We start from the raw sequence: 23100 nt of genomic DNA, 5'->3' as shown, positions 1-23100 counted from the left end.
TATATTGACCAAATTTTGACCATATCACCCTTTATCCTGGAATCTGGGAACTGAATCTAGAGATTAGTAAGATGGTGGGCGAGCACAAGCGGAACACATAGTCAGAGCACCTGAACAGAGAATGAAGCCACAATGTTTTGCTTGTCAACGCCACCGCCGATTATATCGACTCATCTCGTCTCAAATTTAGCGCCCAATTAATCAAAAATATGGATATCAATTAGAAAAATATTTATTTTGGCAACTGCTAATTTTTTGTCAACAATTGTGAACCATGGTACGATAGATTTTTCAACCGACAGTTTGTCTAGCATCCAACCACATACACCAAAATTTACCACAGCCGAAGTTACCAATTTTATCAAAAGCTCGGAACCACCCAAGTCGCTGGGCCCTGATGGAATTTCTATGCTAATGCGGCAGCATCTGGGAATACTGGGACTTGAGTACCTTACCATACTCCTGAATTTGTCTTTGGAATCACTTAGTATGTCTGGAAAATCCGTGCGGTGATTCCACTATTGAAGCTAGGTAAAGATTCGAACAAGGGTGAATCGTACAGACCGATTTCTCTTCCTTCGCCAGTTGCCATGACACCTGAGGCACCAATCCTCCCCAGAATTGCGGAGAATTTTCCAGCTGCAATCAACTGCTTTGCATGTCATTTCAGCATATACTAATAGATGACTCAATCGGCCCAAGCCGTGGTACTAGATCTATCGAATGCATACGATACGGTCAAACTCTTCGAGGATATCGAATGTACGTCCCTAACGACAGGAACCAAGCGTTAGGTTCTTAACTTCGAATAGCGAAAAGATTACCTGATCACTGTAGTGTTTTTCAGGCTGAAATATTAGCAATAAGAGAAGTGGTGAATTGGCTGAGAAGTAATGCTCCAAGCAATATTGGCATTAATATATACTCAGACAGTCAACCTGCAATAAAATCCTTGGACTCTGTGTTCCTCAACTCGAAAACGGCCATCGACTGCCGCAAATCTCAATGAGATGGCTGAGCAGCACAATATTCATCTAATATGGGTGCCTGGCCATACAAACATACCGGGGAACTGCGAAGCAGATGAGCTAGCAAGGCTAGGAACTACCTTACATATTCCAGGGGAACTAGAATCTGTTGGTATGCCTCTGGCTACCTGCAAGCTCTTACTGCGTGAGAAGGCTGTCATGATGGCAAATGTTCGATGGGAGAATTGTAAGGGTTGTAACGACACCAAGCAAATATGGTCCCATTTAAACTTAAACCGCACACTAGATATGCTAGTGTTCTCGAGACGCCAGATATCACTCCTGATATCTGCTATAACGGGTCGCTGCCTGATAGGCGATTTTGCAAAAACTATTGGTGCGAAGTATAATGACTACTATCATGATGCGGACGAGAAGGAATCAATTTAACACCTCTTGTGTGAGTGTCCTGCATTTTGTGTAAGGCGTAAGCAAATTTTAGGGGCATATAGCTTCAGAAAATGTAGATGAAACGATAAAAAAGAACTTTTCTAACAACTCTATAGAAGAAATTACAGAGACTTTTTCAAAAAAATTTGAAGTAAATGTCAAAAATATTTTACACACATGTTCGATAAAAACATCTATCGTTAATATAGTACCAAACGTACCAAATACAATGTTTTTTGAATTGACTAATCAGGTCGAAGTCAACAATATTTAACAAAAACTGAATACGAAAAAGAGTGCTGGTATAGACGGTATACGAGCCATTGATATTAAAAAACATGCAGACAGTTTAACACCTGTGATATCGGCTCTAATTAATAAGAGTATAACTGAAGCAACAATTCCTGATGTACTCAAAACATCTATCATTAGACCAATTTATAAGAATGGATCAAAATTAGATTTCAATAACTACAGACCAATATCGATATTGCCGGTCGTAGAAAAGGTGATGGAAGAAATCGTAGTGAGAAGATTAAATGGTTTTATTGAGAAGTACAAAATAATAAAAAATAATCAATATGGATTTCAAAAGGGAAGAAACATAAATCAGTTACTTGGGCAATTTTCCAACAAAATTAACCAAAGTCTAAATAACAAAGATCACTGTCTAGCATTATTCATAGACTTTAGCAAGGCATTTGACACTCTACCCCATACCAAACTGTTGGACACGCTGGAAAATTATGGTATTCGTGGTACATGTCTCAATTGGTTCAAAAATTACCTCCATCATAGAACCTTTTGTGTGCAAATAGATGGATTGGTGAGCACAAAAAGAGTAATAACGCATGGAGTTCCACAGGGATCTAAAATAGGCCCATTATTATACATTCTATACACCAACGCAATGACAGAAATATTAACGCAAAGCACTTCTTTTTCTTATGCGGATGACACGGCAATAGTTGTAACAAATAAACAACTGGACAATGCAGTGGCAACTATGCAATCAGAGTTTAACTTACTAGCCAGATGGTGTCATGATAAAGGTCTTCTCATTAATGCAAAGAAAACTAAAATAATGCACATACGGCCAAGACATATACCCAAGACAAATTTCTCTATCATATACCACACGAATGAATGCTTGCATAGAACATGCGAATTTTCCACAAACGGTTATGTAGATGAATGTTCAAAACTTGAGCTAGTGGAAGAATATAAATATCTTGGCGTAACCCTTGATCACAATTTTAAGTGGAAATTACACATTAACAGCGTTCAAAAAAAATTAAGAAAAGCTGCGTTTGCTCTGTACCATCTCAACAATTGTTCGCCTTACTTCATACTAAAACAGGCGTATTTCTCGCTTGCAGAATCGCAATTACGGCATGGTATAACTGCATGGGGAAACGCAAAATGCAAAACATTGCAATCAACGCAAAACAGAATAATAAAACTTCTTAACAGAAACTTTGAAAAAACAAATATACACTCCAGTATACAAACGGCACGAAACACAATCGTAAACGAAAGCCTGTACAAAAAACATAAACTTTTAGATATAAAAGGAATTCACACAACAACAATAATCAAAGAATTCGGCGAAGACTTAACTCTGATCAAACGAATCAATCATCCCCAGAACACGCGAAGAAGACAACAAGGACGGTATATAGTTCCAAGCTTTAAAAATGATTATGGGAAATACTCACTAGCGGTTGCATTACCTCAAGCACTGAATGCGATACCCACCAATATTTTAAATATCAACAATAAGTATACTAGAAACAAGATTATCAAAAAACTATTTTTGAATTAGACATGCAAATGAAAAAAAAAAATATATATAAATATAAATATATATTTATAACTTAAGTCTACAGCCTTAAATATTATTAGAAATAATCGATTGTAACATCACATCCTGAATTTCAACCTGCAGACAAGCCAATTTTTAGGCTTCGTGGGTATTTACTATAAAATGAAATGTATCATGGAATTAATGTTCAATAAAATAAAATAAATAAAATAAAAAAAAAAATAAAAAATTACTGGCGGACCTGGAAAACGTTAACTTAAGCAGTCTGCTAATGTTTATGGAACAATCTGGTTGGTTCAACAGAAGAAAATAATCGAGAAGGTTCAACGGTTAAAACTAGAAGTGCCCATATGTAATAGGTACTTTTAGTTAATGTGGTATCACAATGGACTGAATAGTCTACGTGAGCCTGAATCGTAATCGGGCTGCCACTTTAACCTAACCTTAACCTAACCTAGGTTCTTAATTATCTGAGCGGGCGGCAGTCGTTTGTGGAATTTAGCGATAGGAAGTCGATGCCCAGTAGAATGAGACAGGGACTTCCCCATGGTGGGGTAATATTCCCGGCACTGTTCAAATTCCAGCTATCTTCTATTCCATCTCCCTCGAACGGCGTTGAGATTGTATCCTGTGCGGACGACTAAACGATCATGGCATCCGAGCCCATTGTTGATGACATATGCGATCTACTTCTTGCTGATCTTATTCCAGTTATCTCACTGTTAGAAATTTGAGGTTATCCGCCACCAAATCCTCTGCGACACTTTTCTCTACATAGACGGCAGAAGTACACAGGCAGTTGAATGTCAGAGTCGATGGCGAAATATTTCCAAATATAAATTAATTGAAGATTCTCGGGGTCACATTCGACAGCTTTTTCAAGTCGTCAGTCTATGACACTGCAACTTGTGATAAGGCGAGCGGTAGAAACAAGGTGCTCAAGTCGCTGGATACACTTGTTGACAACATAAAGCGCAATTGTTTGGTTAGAGGTAAACTATCCAGCACCAGTGTGAACACCTCAAACAAGTGATACGTAGTGGAATGACATACAGACTTGTCAAAACGCTCCCTTAGAACTGCGAGAGGATGTCTCCACAATACACTCAATTGCTGTTAGACAATAGACTCAATTGCTGTTATAAAAGCAGAATCTCTTGGGTTGCTATTGCAGTAGCCATTCAAATCACCATCTTGTAGAAAGGCAACCACCAACCATGAATTTAAGGGTTTATCTTCACCTTCTAAAGCGCGAGATCCAGCGTTATAAAAGAGAGCTTATGGATCAGGCACGTCAGACAGGTCTGAACAGGATTCATGAGGGTACTGTAGCAAAAGCGGCGAGAAGCTACAAAATTAACCCCGTCTCTGAGTCGGTAGCACCATAGGGAAGAGACATTAGAGGGATGCCTAGGATAGCTTTTGCCCAACTAAGATCAGGCAAGTGCCGTTGCCTCAACTCCTACCTATCAATGATTGATAGCAGTGTGTCTCATTCTCATAAAATTTTGGACAACATTTTCTATATAAATAAAATTTGACATTAAATAAAATTTTTACAAGTTCTATGAAATAACATTTTGACAAAATTTTCTAAAGAAATAAAATGTTGACAAAAATTTACTATAGAAATAAAATTTTGAGAAAAGTTTCTATAGAAATAAAATTGTGACAAAATAATTTTCTATAGAAATAAAATTTTCTATAGAAATAAAATTTTCTATAGAAATAAAATTTTCTATAGAAATAAAATTTTGAGAAAATTTTCTAAAGAAACAAAATTTTGATAAAATTTTCTATAGAAATAAAATATTGATAAAATTGTCAATAGAAATAAAATTTTGACAAAATTTTCTATAGATAGGTTAGGTTAGGCAGTCCGATGTATCAGGCTCACTTAGACTATTCAGTCCATTGCGATACCACATTGGTGAACTTCTCTCTTCTCACTGAGTGCTGCCCGATCCCATGTCAAGCTCAATGACTAGGGACCTCATTTTTATAGCCGAGTCCGAACGGCGTTCCACATTGCAGTGGAACCACTTAGGTAAGCTTTGAAACCCTCAGAAATGCCACCAGCATTACTGAGGTGGGATAATCCACCTCTGAAAAACTTTTTTTGTGTTCGGTCGAAGCAGGAATCGAACCCACGACCTTGTGTATGCAAGGCGGACATGCGAACCATTGTACCACGGTGGCTCCCTGTAATATAATGTTAAATCTATGCTCTGTGTAAAATAAAATTAGAGTAAAGTCCCATTGATTGGGGGCTATGTCTAAATGTTAACCGATTCGAACCAATATGTAAAAAAAAAAAATACTAATTCTACTCTCAGTGCAAAATTTCAATTAAAAAATGAAACTTTGTCCTAAATCGGGCGAAAGGAAAATATAGGAGTTATATCTAAATCTGAACCAATTACAACTAAATTTGGAATATCTCCCGCCAGTCACTGCTATCATTTCGATTGAAATAATTCCTTTCGGTCCTGGGGAGTTAAAGCGTCCAAAGCCACTTCAAACCCACTCTGTATTATGATATTGAATATAAGTTTCCAGGACATAGATGATCACTGTGTATCTAGGTTTCTGGATACAGAAGTTTCAGCCATCTAATTTTTAGGAAAAATTTTATCGGCACTATGATTATATGTTCCATGAAAATAAGCCTCAACCGGTAAATAAAGTAGGACACCAAAAACTTATTATAGAAAACAACAACACAACATTTTTATGGTTTTTGAGGATTAACTTCATTTTGTTAATCCTCAAAACATTATGAAAATATACCCCAATATTTGAATTGAAAATGAACCCTAATTTCTTGTGTTTTGTTGTAAAGTGGCACCTGATTTCGCTTTCTAGAGTCCACAGTGGACTAACGTGATTCCCATGAGATTCGTACTCAGTAACAAGTATTTAGTTTATCTCTTAAAACTTCACGTTTCTCCATCAGTTTGGGTTAATTTTCACAACGACTTTTTTAAGGCGCAATAAATATGGGCCCCTTGAGAATTAGGCCCAAAACCTAAATAATGTAGGAACTCAAAAACTTATATGAAAAACAACAACACCAAATTTTAATGTTTTTGGAGAGTTACTTCATTTTATTTTCGTGGTCCGTTTGTATTATGAAAATAAGCACCAATATTTCAAATACAAACACAATCCAATTTCTTTTTTTTGATTGTGTTTCGTTTTATAAAGGGGTCTATTTTGGCATTTATTGGATTTATTTTGCGACAGACAATCCAAACTATGTGGAATTCAGGAACGGCAAGTCAAAACCCAGTAGAGTTAAACAGGGAGTTCCCCAGGGTGGGCACTGTTTAATCTCTACCTGTCCTCGATTCCACCCCCTCCTAACGGCGTCGAGATTGTATCATATGCAATGGGCATCAGGGCCCATTGTTGATGACATATGCGATGACCACAATTGATAGAATTCTACCAAAAATGGGTGACTGTTTGGTTGAGTGGTAGAATTTTTGATGTTTTAGTAGAGTTTGCAAAATATTCTTCTGAAAATTTCCTATAGAAAACTTTATACAGAAATGAAATTTTGACAAAATTTTCTATTGAAATAAAATTTTGACAAAATTTTCTATAGAAATAAAATTTTGACAGAATTTTCTATAGAAATAAAATTTTGAGAAAAGTTTCTATAGACATAAAATTTTGAAAAAAAAAATCTATATAAATAAAATTTTGACAAAAATTTCTAATTAAATAAAATTTTGCCAAATTTTCTATAGAAATAAAATTTTGAAAAACTTTTCTATTGATATAAAATTATGACAAAATTTTCTATAGAAACAAAATTTTGACAAAATTTTCTAAGGAAATGCAATTTTGACAAAAATTTTCTGCAGAAATAAAATTTTGACAAAAATTTCTATATAAATAAAATTTTGACAACATTTTCTATAAAAAGAAAATTTTGATAAAATTTTCTATAGAAATACATAAAATTTTAAGAAAAATTTTTATAGAAATAAAATTTTGAAAAAATTGGCAAAATTTTCTAAAGAAATACAATTTTGACAAAAATTTTCCGTAGAAATAAAATTTTGACAACATTTTCTATAGAAATAAAATTTTGACAAAATTTTCTATAGAAATAAAATTTTGACAAAATTTTCTATAGAAATAAAATTTTGCAGAAATTTTCTATAGAAATAAAATTTTGACAAAATTTTCTATAGAAATAAAATTTTGACAATATTTTTATTGAAATAAAATTTTGACAAAATCTTCTAAAAAATACAATTTTGAAAAAAAATTTCTATAGGAATAAATATTTTTATAGAAATAATATTTTATAGAAATAAAAATTTTCTATAGAAATAAAATTTTGACAAATTTTCTATAGAAATAAAATTTTGACACAATTTTCTATAGAAATAAAATTTTGGCAAAATTTTCTAAAGAAATACAACATTGATAAAAAATTTCTATAGGAATAAAATTTTAACAAAATTTTCTATAGAAATAACATTTTTACAAAAATTTCAATAGAAATAAAATTTTGACAATATTTTTAGAGAAATAAAATTTTGAGAAAATTTTCTATAGAAATAAAATTTTGACAAAATTTTTTAAAGAAAAAATTTCCTATAGAAAAAAAAATTGGCAAAATTTTCTATAGAAATAACATTTTGCAAAAATTTTCTATAGAAATAAAATTTTGAGAAAAGTTTCTATAGACATAAAATTTTGAAAAAATTATCTATATAAATAAAATTTTGACAAAAATTTCTATTTAAATAAAATTTTGCCAAATTTTCTATAGAAATAAAATTTTGCAAAACTATTCTATAGATATAAAATTATGACAACATTTTCTATAGAAACAAAATTTTGACAAAATTTTCTAAGGAAATACAATTTTGACAAAAATTTTCTGTAGAAAGAAAATTTTGACAAAAATTTTCTGTAGAAATAAAATTTCTATATAAATAAAATTTTGACAACATTTTCTATAGAAATAAAATTTTGTCAAAAATTTCTATAGAAATACAATTTTGCAAAAATTTTCTATAGAAATGAAATTTTAACAAAATTTTCTATAATATAATAAAATATATTATGTTTGTGGTATGAATGTTTCATAAAAATAATATGTGTGAATGTAAACATATATAAATTTACAAATTTCGAGCAAACATATATATGTTTACAATTTCTGTGAAACGGTTGTATGTTGTTTCGGAAAACTGCTTTATGATAAGGCCAAATATTTTATATGCTTAAGTCTAAATATTATTTAATTTGAATATTAGAATGAGTATTCGGAGTAAAGAGAATAGACATTCGGAACCAAGAGCATAGAGATTTAAAAAAAAAAAACAGCATGTGTTTTCGCCTTGAGAGGAGAATTTTATGTATGTGGGGACTGTAAATTTTTAATAACCCACATTTCGAAGTTTCATTATAAAAATTTAATATAGTATAAATGTCTAAATTGCAAAAAAAATTGGTTCGGTCGGAGCAGGAATTGAACCCACGACCCTTTGCATGCAAGGCAGACATGCTAACCACTGCTCCACGTGGCCAACAAATGTATGTTTCTTTTAAATAATGTTATGTTTGCATGGGCTCGTGGGCGCTGCAAAGTATGCTATATAAATGTAACTTGTAACGATAATTGTCTACTGATGACTATAACTACTACGTAGCCCAGTGGATAGTGTGTTGGCTTACAAACTGTATGTACCTCGGTTCGATTCTCCGCCCAGGCGAAAGGTAAAATTAAAAAAAAAAATTATAAAATTGAATAATTTCTTCAACATTATTTGTATTACAGAAAAAGGTGCCAAGAACTAAAAATTTCGTGGAAGTGAAAATTATGTGAGGGAATGATCACAATCTTCTTTGGGGAAAATTCTTCCAAGCATATAATATTTTTGGGCTCAAAATGCTTCCAAACATATAATATTTTCACAAAAAACAAACATATTAATATTTCGGCAGTATCCAATAATATATGTGCTTCCTGCAAAATATGTTTGGAACATATGTTAAAGAAGCGATTTTTTTTGAGGGTGTGGGAACATCCATAAAATCTTACAAACAACTCGAATAGTTTATCGTTTTTTCCCAAGGATGTGGGAGAACAAAAAATTAAAAGTTTGCTTAACGAAAAGATTCCAATTTCGAGCTCTTTTATAAAGTGCATCGTGCAAAGAATCACATCTTTTGTTATGCGGGACACAATCACACAATTTTCCCCCTTTTCACTTCGGGCCTCGCCCAAATGGCAAACATTAAGTTAAGCAATTTATAACGTCACATATTTCAGAAACATTCCATCTCCAAAATGGGGACAAATGAGAGGACAAGGCCATAGAACAACCAAAAAAAAAAAAGAAAACTAAATTTAATATAAGCTCTTTGGATGTTGGATTTTGTTATATTAAAAAAAAACCCTTAAGCTAAGAAAATGGGCATTTTAGGAGTCATACAAAAACTTCCAATATCATTTGGCGATAATAGTAGGATATGTAGTTTGGATACATTCAGCCAGCTTGGATGAAATGGACCCACTTTGCATTTAACTTTTACTCTTTGCCATGTTAAACGAATTTGAAAGTTTCCTATGATGAATATCTCCTTAGCAACCTGGAATACTTACTTGAAAAATTTTGTTGTTGCTGCTGCTGCTGTTGATGTTGGAGATGGTAGTGGGCTTGTTGAGAATGTCCTTGTTGCACATTAGCCATGTTTTATCTATACATTACATGATTTCTTGTCATACTTTTCCCCTCGGATATGTAAGCCATACAAGTGAAAGAAATGAAGAGAAACTTTTCCGGTCTTGTTTTTCTATGCTGGTTTCAATGCATCTACTACAGCAAACTGTTGGGGATTCTTTTTTGTTGTGTGTTTTGCGTGATTTGCTTTTGCTCACAGAATGCAATACAAACTTTGTCAATTTTATCAGTCTAAAAGTTTTTCATTAGCTCTGTTTCACTAACTTCTGTTTTTCATATGCTGTGTGTCACCTTCGCCATTTGCTTTGGAGTGAACTTGAACTCAAATTCTTGGAATTTGTTGATCCTTTGATTCTTAAAATTTATGCCACCTGCATAATTGTTATCATCACATTCAACTGAAAATAAAAGAAAATGTTTTCAATAATGAATCATTTTGCTGCAATCATGTTTTTAAACCCACCACCATAGAATGGTGATGGGGGTATAATAAGTTTGTCATTCCGTGTGTAACACATCGAAATATCGACTTTCGACTATATAACGTATATATTCTTGATCAGGGAGAAATTCTAAGACGATATAAGCATGTCCGTCTGTCTGTCTGTTGTAATCACGCTACAGCCTTCAATAATTGCGCTATCGTCCTGAAATTTGGCACAGATTCGTTTTTTGGTTGCAGGCAGGACAAGTTCGAAGATGGTCTATATCGATCCAAGTTTTGATACAGTCCCGATTTCTCGATTTGGGGTCTTGGGCTTATAAAAAACTTAGTTTTTGTCCAATTAGCCTGAAATTGAAAATCTAGAGGTACTTGAGGACCATAAAAAGGTGTGCCGAAAATGGTCCGTATCGGTCCATGTTTTGGTATAGCCCCCATATAGACTTGCTTCTTGGCTTCTAGAAGCTGTATTTACTGTCCGATTTGCCTGATATTGGAAATTTAGAGGTATTTGGGGACCTTAAAGAGGTGTTTCGAAAATGGTCCGTATTGGTCCATGTTTTGGTATAGCCCCATATAGACCGATCTCCCGACTTTGGTTCTTGGGCGTCTAGAAACTGATTTTCTATCCGATTTTCCTCAAATTGAAAATCTAGAGGTATTTTAGGACCATAAAGAGGTGTGTCGAAAATGGTCCGTATCGGTCCATGTTTTGGTAAAGTCCCCATATAGACCGATCTCCCGATTTTTATTCTTTGGCTTCTATAAACCGATTTGCCTGAAATTAGAAATCTAGAGGCATTTTGGGACCCCAAATATGTGTGCCGAAATTGAGGAGTATCGGTCCATTTTTTGGTATAACCCCCATATAGACCGATCTCTCGGTTTTACTTCTTGGGCGTCTAGAGACTATATTTTCTAACCGATTTGCTTGAAATTGAAAATCTACAGGTATTTTAAGATCACAAATAGGTGTGTCGCAAACGTTGCCTATTGGTCCATATTTTGGTATAGCCCCCTATAGACCGATCTCCCGATTTTGGTTCTTGGGCGTCTAGAAACTGTATTTTCTATCCGATTTTCCTCAAATTGAAAATCTAGAGGTGTGTCGAAAATGGTCCGTATCGGTCCATGTTTTGGTATAGCCCCTATATAGACTGATCTCGCGATTTTACTTCTTGGGCTTCTAGAATTCGTAGTTTTCACCAATTCGTGTGAAAGTGGAATTCTAGAGGTATTTGAGGAACATTAAGAGGTGGTGAGTATTGGTCCATGTTTTGGTATAGGCCCCATATAGACCTAACTCCCGAATTTATTTCTAGGACTTCAAATCAAGGCGTTAACAGGTTGGCTGATAAGTCCCCGGTCTAACAAAGAAAAACACATTTTTTTGTCAAAATTCGTTTTTATTATTCAACATAGTTCCCTTCAATAGCGATACAACGATTATAATGACCTTCCAAGTTTTTTATACCATTTTGGTAGTATTCATTCGATTTTGTCTCAAAATAGGCCTCAGTTTTGGCGATCACCTCTTCATTGCAGCCAAATTTTTTTCCCTGCGAGCATCCTTTTGAGTTCTGAGAACAAGAAAAAGTCGCCGGGGCCAGATCTGGAGAATACGGTGGGTGGGGAAGCAATTCCAAGCCCAATTCATGAATTTTTGGCATCGTTCTCAATGCCTTGTGGCACGGTGCGTTGTCTTGGTGGAACAACACTTTTTTCTTCTTCATATGGGGTCGTCTTGCCGCGATTTCGACCTTCAAACGCTCCAATAACGCCATATAATAGTCACTGTTGATGGTTTTTCCCTTCTCAAGATAATCGATAAAAATTATTCCATCTGCATCCCAAAAAAACAGAAGCCATTACTTTGCCAGCGGACTTTTGAGTCTTCCCACGGTTCACCGGTCGCTGTCAACTCAGCCGACTGTCGATTGGACTCAGGAGTGTAGTGATGGAGTCAAGTTTCATCCATTGTCACATATCGACGGAAAAACTCGGGTGTATTACGAGTTACCAGCTGCAAACACCGCTCAGAATCATCAACACGTTGTGAGCTCGCGCACCCATTTTGCACAGAGCTTCCGCATATCCAAATATTGATGAATGATATGACCAACACGTTCCTTTGATATCTTTAAGGCCTCTGCTATCTTGATCAACTTCATTTTACGGTCATTCAAAATCATTTTGTGAATTTTTTTGATGTTTTCGTCGGTAACCACCTCTTTCGGGCGTCCACTGCGTTCACCGTCTTCCGTGCTCATTTCACCACGCTTGAATTTTGCATACCAATCAATTATTGTTGATTTCCTTGGGGCAGAGTCCGAAAACTCTTTATCAAGCCAGGTTTTTGCTTCCACCGTATTTTTGCCCTTCAGAAAACAGTATTTTATCAAAACACGAAATTCCTTTTTTCCATTTTTTCACAATAACAAAAGTTGCTTCACAAAAGACGCTCTATTTCACAAACTAATTGACTTACAGACGTCAAATTTTGACACGAATCATTTGAAAGTTGGTACTATATAAAAATAATATGCATTTAATCTATGTGTCAGATAAGGGACTTATCAGCCAACCTGTTATTTTAGACGCAAACATGTATCGGATTTAGTTTTATATCGGTCCATTTGGTAAGGCCTCCATATAGAACGATTTCACTTCTTAAGGGTATAGACTCGCACTGATCATGAAAATGGCTTAAAACTGAATGTTAAATTTCCAGATATAGTCTTCATAGGTAAAATCTTTAAATTTATTTTCGGGAAGTGTACTAGTTGAACTGCTCTGCTTGGGAGAATATCTGTCATCAAACTCCCCTGAAATTTCAAAGATAACTATAAGATTTGATTCATGGTGGTGGGTATTTAAGATTCGGCCCTCCGGAACTTACTGCTGTATATACTTGTTTCCAATATTTTTGCTCACATTTTTTTTTTAATTTAATTCATGTGTGATGTAACAATTTTTTTTTCAAATATTGCACAACATAAAAATATTTATACAATACACCCTAATGTTCAAATAAAAGCAAACAAAAAAAATTCGATTAAGTTTCATTATGAGCTGACAAACAAAAGACATTGAGTGGAATACAAATATTTTTCAATATGCAATTAATTCAAGTAATCAACATATCAAATGTGAACAGATTGTTGTTACTATATTGTTGTCTTTGTTTGTTGTTGTTGCTGCTATCAATGAGGGCAACGACGATGATGATGATGATGATGATGATGGGGACAACGACATTATGATGTTGTCATTTGGCATTGTGGTCTACTGTTATTTTTTATCATTAAAGCACTTTTAATCGTTTGATATAAAAATCCCTTTCATCAACAAAGATGAGGGATAATAACGACATTCACAAAACATCACTAAAGCACCAATACCAACACAAATCACTATACAACTAGCATAGCAGCAGCAGCAGCAGCCACAATATCATCGACAATAGCAACAACAACAACACTTAGAAGTAATCAAATACTTCACAACATTACTCACTCTCTTCTATAGTTAGCTATTTACTCACACACATGATTATTGTAAACGAATCCAACATGAAAAACTAAAGCAATATAAGTGGTTAGTTTGAGAGTATCTGATTGTGTGAAAATGAAAGAGAGAGTGAGAGAGAGAGAGAGAGCGAGTGCGGTGAATAGGAGTGATGGCAAAGATATTATAACGAATAGATAACAATAACAAATACAAGAGTAACATTGGAGCATCATCATCAATGACTGCAACAGCAGTAGAGTAGCGAACCAAGAAACTAATAAACAACGAAAAGACATGACATGAATAATAAAATCTGTAAAACACCATCATTATTACAGCAACGTAACATATGTATAATACCGACAACGAAAAACATACACCCATGAAAGGTGGAGATGGCTATAGGGATGTCAGTCACTGTATATTTAGAATGGGAAATAAAGTCAATATATTTTCCAACTACTCTCGCATCGAATGTTAAGTTTTCAGATCATATGACATGGCAGAACTCATAAGGAATGACCGAAAAATATTTGGATATTGTGAGTTTTAGATGCATATGAGAATACAAAAATCGAATTTCAAGTGTTTGGCATTAAAAAAGTCGACAATTTAATGATTCTAATGGCTGGCTTAAGCTCCATGATTATTTCAAAAACACCTGAAGTCTAAATTTCAAAAGATTCGATTGTCTGAAAACTATGTTTTCTTGTGGCTTGCAAAATACGCCTTTTTGTAGTGGCAATGACTTCCTCAATCGACTGATATGTGTTCCTAGAGAATGACTTTTATATGTCTGGAAACAAACAAAAATTCATGGTCATAAAGAATGACCGAAAAACATTTGGATATTTGAACTTGAGTTCGAAATTAGAATAAAAATATCAAAATTATATTAAAAAGTTGACATTGTAATGATTATGATTTTTTTGCAAATACCTATAGTGTCATCTTCAAAAGACTTCGAAACTTGTCGGAAAAATTAATTTTTTCTCGTAGTAACAAGGACTTCCTCAATCGGCTGATATTTATTCCCGGAGAGTTGACTTTTAAAGGGTGATTCTTTTGAGGTTAGGATTTTCATGCATTAGTATTTGACAGATCACGTGGGATTTCAGACATGGTGTCAAAGAGAAAGATGCTCAGTATGCTTTGACATTTCATCATGAATAGACTTACGATCTGCCACAACGTTGAATTTTCAGTGAATGGGCCCTAGAAAAGTTGGCAGAAAATCCGCTTTTTTATCGACAAATTTTGTTCAGCGATGAGGCTCATTTCTGGTTGAATGGCTACGTAAATAAGCAAAATTGCCGCATTTGGAGTGAAGAGCAACCAGAAGCCGTTCAAGAACTGCCCATGCATCTCGAAAAATGCACTGTTTGGTGTGGTTTGTACGCTGGTGGAATCATTGGACCGTATTTTTTCAAAGATGCTGTTGGACGCAACGTTACGGTGAATGGCGATCGCTATCGTTCGATGCTAACAAACTTTTTGTTGCCAAAAATGGAAGAACTGAACTTGGTTGACATGTGGTTTCAACAAGATGGCGCTACATGCCACACAGCTCGCGATTCTATGGCCATTTTGAGGGAAAACTTCGGAGAACAATTCATCTCAAGAAATGGACCGGTAAGTTGGCCACCAAGATCATGCGATTTGACGCCTTTAGACTATTTTTTGTGGGGCTACGTCAAGTCTAAAGTCTACAGAAATAAGCCAGCAACTATTCCAGCTTTGGAAGACAACATTTCCGAAGAAATTCGGGCTATTCCGGCCGAAATGCTCGAAAAAGTTGCCCAAAATTGGACTTTCCGAATGGACCACCTAAGACGCAGCCGCGGTCAACATTTAAATGAAATTATCTTCAAAAAGTAAATGTCATGGACCAATCTAACGTTTCAAATAAAGAACCGATGAGATTTTGCAAATTTTATGCATTTTTTTTTTTAAAAAGTTATCAAGCTCTTAACAAATCACCCTTTATAAGTCTGAAAGCAAAAGAAAACCAATCGAACTATGTTAAATCATAATAATAATGTTGATGAGGGAGCAATTCGTAGCCCCTGAGGGAGCAATTGATGGATGCCAGGGGGCTGCGTGTTTATGATGGTCATATATGAGAGCAAATTTCGGTGAGGTTAAGTCACTGACTCGCGCATGCGCGATTGTTACAAACATGGCCATATTACCGTCAATATATTCCCCATTAACCCTTTCAGTACCGATGTCCACTTAGAAGGACATTCGAAAAAGACACCAAATTCTATTTTCCCACTTAGTTTTGATTTATTTCTCGATGTTATTTTAAAGTAGAAGCTTTAATGTAAATAAGCTTTAAATATTTTCCATATTGGTGAGCACTAAAATACATTTTTATAAACTTCTTTAACAACAAACGAAAAATACGACAATTTGAGACAATTTGTCTACTGTATGTTTCTAGTAAATGAACATTTATACAAAAACTATAGCTGATACTTTTACGGGTTCTTTTTTGTATTTTTTCTCACACTGTGAAAGATATTATAGACCAAATAGCGCTTATTTTCGTAAGGCCATTTGGTTACAATTCAAGAATCAAGTTTTCAGAACAAGCTCCTACAGCCCTTGAAGTAATTGAGGTAGGTTCCCAAATTGACAATTTTTGTTCTACATGCTGTTAGTACAAGTAAAAACAGAAGAAAAATTAAAGTTTGTAATATTAGGTTTATTTCGGTAGTGAAAGGATTAAGATCCATTTTTGTGACAAAAAATTAATAACAATTAAACTGAAAAGATTTTTTAAATTTTTTGGAGGGTTATATAAAGATAAGCTATGGGAAAAGTTTAACAAGATTTTGCAATTTATAAATTTTTAATCCACTTTTGCAATTTTTATACCATAAACCACAGGGTATAATTTTGATCTGCCAAAAAGGTGTTTTCAGAAATATTGATTTTAGACCCCATAAAATATATACCGATCGACTCTGAATCACCTCCTGAGTCGATGTAGCTTTTGGTGTCCGTCCGTTACTCCGTCTGTCCGTCCGTCCGTCCGTCTGTCCATGTATTTGGTGTTCGCAGGATTCCGGTTGCATTTATTAACCGATTTTGATGAAGTGTGGTAGACGGTGTTATTTTTACACAAGGACGAACGCCATAGAATTTGGAATAAATCGGATCAAATTTAGATATAGCTCCCATGTATATGTATCGGGGTAACATGGCGCTTTTTTACTAACCAATCGTCGTCAAATTTGGCACAAAGTAATCTAATGTACCACCCTTCAAGTGTGGAAAATTTCATCGAAATCGGTTCAGATATATGTATCGCCCGATTTCCCCAAATTGGTCTTGAAACCCGTATTTACCAAACTTGGCCAAATCTAATTTTCTATAGTACTTACTATATGTGCAAACAATCATCGAAATCGGTGCAGATTTAGCTACAGCTCTCATATATATGTATCGCCCGATTTCCCGAAATTTGACCACTAAATCTAATCTTCTATAGTACTAACTATACGTGCAAAAAAAATTACGGAAATCGGTTTAGATTTAAATATAGCTCCCATATATATGTATCACCCGATTTTCCAAAATTTGGTCATAATAGCCTTATTTATTAACCTTACTCAAATTAAGCATAAAGTAATCTTCCGTGGTATTAATGAAACCTGTAATATATCATCCAAATCTGATCAGATTTAGATATAGCTCCCATATATATGCATCGCTCGATTTTCCGAAATTTAGCCATAATACAAATTTTGAAGTATTAGCCTATCGTAGTTAGACTTACATGTAGCTCTTACATAAATATATTTCCCAAGTTTCACAAATTTGGGTTTATTATCCACACTAACAGGTTGGCTGATAAGTCCCCGGTCTGACACATAGATGGCGTCGCTAGTATTAAATGCATATTATTTTTATATAGTACCAACCTTCAAATGATTCGTGTCAAAATTTGACGTCTGTAAATCAATTAGTTTGTGAGATAGAGCGTCTTTTGTGAAGCAACTTTTGTTATTGTGAAAAAATGGAAAAAAGGAATTTCGTGTTTTGATAAAATACTATTTTCTGAAGGGGAAAAATACGGTGGAATCAAAAACTTGGCTTGATAATGAGTTTCCGGACTCTGTCCCAAGGAAATCAACAATAATTGATTGGTATGCAAAATTCAAGCGTGGTGAAATCAGCACGGAGGACGGTGAACGCAGTGGACGCCCGAAATAGGTGGTTACCGACGAAAACATTAAAAAAAAATCCACAAAATGATTTCGAATGACCGTAAAATGAAGTTGATCGAGATAGCAGAGGCCTTAAAGATATCAAAGGAACGTGTTGGTCATATCATGCAAAATGGGTGCCGCGTGAGCTCACATTTGACCAAAAACAACAACGTGTTGATGATTCTGAGCGGTGTTTGCAACTGTTAACTCGTAATACACCCGTATTTTTCCGTCGATATGTGACAATGGATGAAACATGGCTCCATCACTACACTCCTGAGTCCAATCGACTGTCGGCTGAGTGGACAGCGACCGGTGAACCGTCTCCGAAGCGTGGAAAGACTCAAAAGTCCGCTGGCAAAGTAATGGCCTCTGTTTTTTGGGATGCGCATGGAATAATTTTTATCGATTACCTGAGAAGGGAAAAACCATCAACAGTGACTATTATATGGTATTATTGGATCGTTTGAAGGTCGAAATCGCGGCGAAACGGCCCCATATGAAGAAGAAAAAAGTATTGTTCCACCAAGACAACGCACCGTGCCACAAGTCATTGAGAACGATGGCAAAAATTCATATGATATGGGCTTCGAATTGCTTCCATACCCACCGTATTCTCCAGATCTGGCCCCCAGCAATTTTTCTTGTTCGCAGACCTCAAAAGGATGCTCGCAGGGAAAAAATTTGGGTGCAATGAAGAGGTGATCGCCGAAACTGAGGCCTATTTTGAGGCAAAACGGAAGGAGTACTACCAAAATGGTATCTAAAAATTGGAAGGTCGTTATAATCATTGTATCGCTCTTGAAGGGAACTATGTTGAATAATAAAAACGAATTTTGACAAAAAAAAATGTGTTTTTCTTTGTTAGACCGGCGACTTATCAGCCAACCTGTTATGTAACGCTCGGTTTCCCAAATTTGGCCATAAGTGTCTTATTTATCAACCGATCTTACTCAAAATTGGCCAAATCTAATTTTCTATAGTACTTACTATATGTGCAATAAATCATCGAAATCGGTGCAGATATTGTTATAGCTCCTATATATCAGGGTGTAATAACTTTGATCTGCCAAAACCAGGTGCCTACCAGAAATATTGATTATAGACCCCATAATATTTATACCGATCGATTCAGAATCACCTCCTGAGTTGATGCAGCCTTTGGTGTCCGCCCGTTACTCCGTCCGTCCGTCCATGTATTTGATTTTCGTATTTATTAACCGATTTTTTACTAACCAATCGTCGTCAAATTTGGCACAAAGTAATCTAATGTACCACTCTTCAAGTGTGGAAAATTTTATCGAAATCGGTTCAGATATATGTATCGCCCGATTTCCCCAAATTGGTCATAAAACCCTTATTTATCAACCGATCTTACTCAAAAAATCTAATTTTCTATAGTACTTACTATATGTGCAAAATCATCGAAATCGGTGCAGATTTAGCTATAGCTCCCATATATATGTATCGCCCGATTTCCCGAAATTTGACCATTAAACCATTCCCAGCAAAAAAAGCGTCGCCAAAAAAGTAATGAAAATGTTCTTTTTGGATCCGGAAGTGGTGCAAAATTGACGCAGAAGCGATGAATTTAGCATGGGTTTGTCATAGGACGGAAGTCCTCCATATCAACAGCCGTTGCACTGAATTTGCATCACTTCTTTAGGTGTGATCCGAATTCAATGTTTTGGATATAAATTAAAAAATTCTGTGATATTTTGTCAAATAAATAATTTTTGTAATTTTTTGTAATTTTTAATGGTTTCTAACGCTTGTCGGAAACGTTTGACCTCAAATATTTTCAAAAATTCACAATTTTTTCAGATTGGATTTAGCGTTTTTGTCGACAAAATTTAAATGATTTATACCATTTTATGAATTCTTACTCTGTTTTTAACCTCTTTGAAACAAAAAAACTTAAATTTACCCATTAAAAGTATGAAAAACCATGTTATAAAAAATTGAATTAAAAGAACTTCCTGGGTAGTTAAAATAAAGAACGTCATTGGGAGTGCATCTTCTGGAAGTGCTTTTAAAGTTGTGCCTTTGGAAGAACTTCCAAATTTTTTTGCTGGGATTATTTATCAACCGATCTTACTCACAATTGGCTTATTCTAATCTTCTATAGTACTAACTATATGTGAAGAAGAAAATCATGGAAATCGGTTCAGATTTAATTATAGCTCCCATAAATATGTATCACCCGATTTTCCAAAATTTGGTCATAATAGCATTATTTAATAACCGATCTTACTCAAATTTAGCACAAAGTAATCTCCTATAATATCAACCAAACCTGCATAATATCATCCAAATCGGTTCAGATTTAGATATAGTTCCCATATATACATAGCGCCCAATTTTGAAAACTGTCCACCTAATAAAATTATTTTCGACCATAGTGGCCCCATTTACTAACTGACCTTTCTCAAATTCAGCACAAGATAATCTCCTATAATAGCAACCAAACTTGTAATATATCATCCAAATTGGTTCAGATTTAGATATAGCTCCCATATATATACATCGCTCGATTTTCCGAAATTTGGTCATAATACTCTTATTTATTAACCAATGTTACTCTAATTTCAAATTTTGAAGTATTAGCCTATCGTAGTAAGACTTACATGTAGCTCTTACATAAATATATTTAGCAAGTTTCACAAATTTGGGTTTATTACCCACACTAATTGAGAGATTTCCTCTTTTTTAATAATTGGACTAAGTATTAGTGGCATACTAACTCTATAGGTGCAGAATCAACTATAGCTCCTAATATCAGTCATTTCTGTTCAGATTATGTTAAAACTCCCATAACCATGTACCCCTTAAAGTTCTTAAAAATGGAATGGAAATGGAAACGGTTTATCTCCCAAACCTATACCATTGATACCCCACAAATAATGTTCACTAATTCAGTAGGGCTGGTTTAGGGTATGATATAGTCGGCCTCGCCCGACTTTCTACTTTACTTACTTGTTGAATATTTATCTAAAATTTTAATTGAAAAAATAATTGGTGATCTTTGAGAAAATTTCCTTTGGCAATAAAATTTTGACAAAATTTTCTATTAAAAATAAAATGTTGACAAAATTTTCCATAGAAATAAAATGTTGACAAAATAAGATTTTGACAAAATTTTCTATAGAAATAAAATTTTGTCAAATTTTTTTATAGAAATAAAATTATGAAAACTATTCTAAAGAAATATAATTATGACAACATATTCTATAGAAATAAAAGTTTGAAATAACATTTTGACAAAATTTTCTACAGAAATAAAATTTTGGCAAAAATTTTTATAGAAATAAAATTTTGACAAAATTGTTATAAAAATAAAATTTTGACAAAATTTTTTATAGAAAAAAAATTTTGACAACATTTTCTATAAAAATAAAATTTTGACAAAATTTTCCATAGAAATAAAATTTTGACAAAATTTTTTATAGAAATAAAATTTTGACCAAATTTTTAAAAGATATAACATTTTGACAAAATTTTCTATAAAAATAAAATTTTCACACAATTTTCTATATAAACAAAATTTTCACAAAATTTTATATATAAATAAAATTTAGACACAATTTTCTATAGAAATAAAATTTTGACCAAATTTCCATAGAAATAAAACGTTGGCAAAATTTTCTATAGAAACAAAAATTTTAGAAAATGTTATAAAATTTTCTGTATAAATAAAACTTTGAAAAAATTTTGTATAGAAATAAAATGCTGATAAAATTTTCTGTAAAAATTAAATTTTGGCAAAATTTTCTATAGAACTAATATTTTTTATAGAAATAAAATTATGACAAACTTTTGTCAAGAAATACAATTCAACATAGCAATAAAATTATCTATAGAAATAAAATTTTGACAAAATTTTTTATAGAATAAAAATTGGTTCGTTTTGTTTTGTTATTATTGGTTTTGTTCTTTAAGCATTATTGTTGTTTTTTGATTTCAGCTTGAAACCATGCATTGACTAAACTACAAGTGTAGCTTGACCAACAGAGGAAAATAATGTTTGTCAAATTTATTTGGACAAAGCCCTATAGACTGCAAGATGGTTGGATAGACGCACGTTTCGGAATTACCACATTCCTCATCAGCATCCTCTACTTGCAGCAAAACTATCAACCAATTTTCAGAATAAATTCAGGCAGTTCATTAAACCCAACAATGAACCACACTTGAACCTTCCGAAAAAAGGTTTTTCATGATAGCCGGCTTATGCCGAAATAAATTCGAAACAAACATATCTCTTTTCCTATGCCATTTTGTCAAAATTTTTTTATAGAAATAAAATTATGAAAACTATTCTAAAGAAATATAATTATGACACAATATTCCATAGAAATAAACGTTTGACATAGAAATACAATTTTCTATAAAAATAAAATTTTGACAAAATTTTCTATAGAAATAATATTTTGACAAAATTTTTTAAAGAAATAAAATTTCGACAAAATTTTCTATAGAAATACAACTTTGACAAAATTTTCTATAGACATACAATTTTAAGAAAATTTTCTATACAAATAAAATTTTGAGAAAATTTTCTATAGAAATAAAATTTAGACAACATTTTTTAAAGAAATAAAATTTTAAGAAAATATAAAAAAATTTTGACAAACATTTCTATATAAATAAAATTTTAACAACATTTTCTATATAAATAAAATTTTGACACAATTTTCTATAGAAATAAAATTTTGACAAAATTTTCTATAGAAATAAGATTTTGTAAAAATTTTTTATAGAAATAAAATTATGAAAACTATTTTATAGAAATAAAAGTTTGACATAGAAATAAAATTCGCTATAAAAATAAAATTTTGACAAAATTTTTTATAGAAATAAAATTTTGACAAAATTTTCTATAAAAATAAAATTTTGACAAAATTTTCCATAGAAATAAAATTTTGACAAAATTTTTATAGAAATAAAATTTTTACCAAATTTTTAAAAGAAA

At 33.3% G+C, this 23100-nt stretch overlaps 1 protein-coding gene across 9 annotated transcripts in view; it reads right to left on the bottom strand.

Moving 5' to 3' along the window:
• LOC142222327 (CUB and sushi domain-containing protein 3) overlaps positions 1–23100 on the bottom strand; it is an 839952-nt gene that overhangs the window by 658101 nt on the left and 158751 nt on the right. For all 9 annotated transcript variants that reach the window (XR_012718306.1, XR_012718304.1, XR_012718305.1 and 6 more), the window contains exon 3: positions 9878–10354. The gene's annotated coding sequence lies outside the window, so the exon portion shown is untranslated. The remainder of the gene's footprint in view (positions 1–9877; positions 10355–23100) is intronic.

This window comes from Haematobia irritans, chromosome 1 (assembly GCF_050003625.1).
Source record: "Haematobia irritans isolate KBUSLIRL chromosome 1, ASM5000362v1, whole genome shotgun sequence".
Classification (NCBI taxonomy): domain Eukaryota; kingdom Metazoa; phylum Arthropoda; class Insecta; order Diptera; family Muscidae; genus Haematobia; species Haematobia irritans.
Note: the sequence above shows the minus strand (reverse complement) of the source record. Positions and strands in the feature narration are given on the sequence as shown.